This window comes from Rhagoletis zephyria, unplaced genomic scaffold, assembly GCF_001687245.7.
Source record: "Rhagoletis zephyria isolate East Lansing unplaced genomic scaffold, Rhagoletis_zephyria_1.1 Rzeph_scaffold_03285, whole genome shotgun sequence".
NCBI classification, from domain to species: Eukaryota; Metazoa; Arthropoda; class Insecta; order Diptera; family Tephritidae; genus Rhagoletis; species Rhagoletis zephyria.
This window is the reverse complement of record NW_016160368.1, coordinates 43,303-44,276: the sequence shown is the minus strand read 5'-3', so window position 1 is coordinate 44,276 and position 974 is coordinate 43,303.

Below are 974 nucleotides of genomic sequence, written 5' to 3'. Positions count from 1 at the left end.
GCGCCCAATTTCCAAAAATTTATAATATGTGACCTGGTCTACGGAAAGGGGGCTTAGGTGTCAAAAAAATCAATTTTCACTTTTTGGTTGATTCGGATGGAAGAAGAGATGATTTTCACTTTTAACAGCTTTTTCACAGAAAACTTTTTTCGCACGTAAGCTCCCTTTTCGTAGACCAGGTCACATATTCTTATTTTACGTCTGAAAATTATTGTAAGTATCAATTTTGAGTGAATTATCTTCAGTAGTTACTAAAATATCGCATTTTTAGTATTTCTGGAAATTACCGTTATATGGGAGGTGGGCGTGGTTACAGTCCGATTTTGCCCATTTTCAATACCGTCCGTCCTACGCCAGAAAGAAGTGCACGTACCCAGTTTCGTTAAGATATCTCCTCAATTTTTACTCGAGTTATCGTGTGCACAGACGGACGGACGGACGGACAGACAGTCACCGCTTAATCGATTTCTCTTTTCATTCTGATCATTTATGTATACATTTGTCTATATCTATCTCGATTCGTTTTGCCTGTTACAAACAACCGTTATATGAACAAAGTTATAATACCCTTGTGCACAAGTGCGCTTGAGTATAAAAAGGAGGTTCGAAGAGCAGCTTGTGCGGTGTATTTGGGTTCTATAGCACTTCGATATATGTCCTTAAGTCGGTTTTTTGAATTTTTTTTTTTTGGTCTGAGGCTAAGACAAGAGCGTTCAAAAGACAAGAGCTTTAAGCACGTTTTTATAAAGAGCGTATTTTTAAACGCGTGCGTTGCAAAAAAAAGGCGTGAGTACTAGGTACTCATGAAATCTGATGTGTATACACATGCGAGCGGCAAAGCATAAAAGTACGTTTACATATAAATATAATCTCAATCAAAGCTCGGTAGCTGTCAAATTGGTTGTGCTTGTTATTCACACAACTCGAGGAAAAGTTAAACTTCTTCTCTGTGCCACCGTGGTCACTTTTTTTTG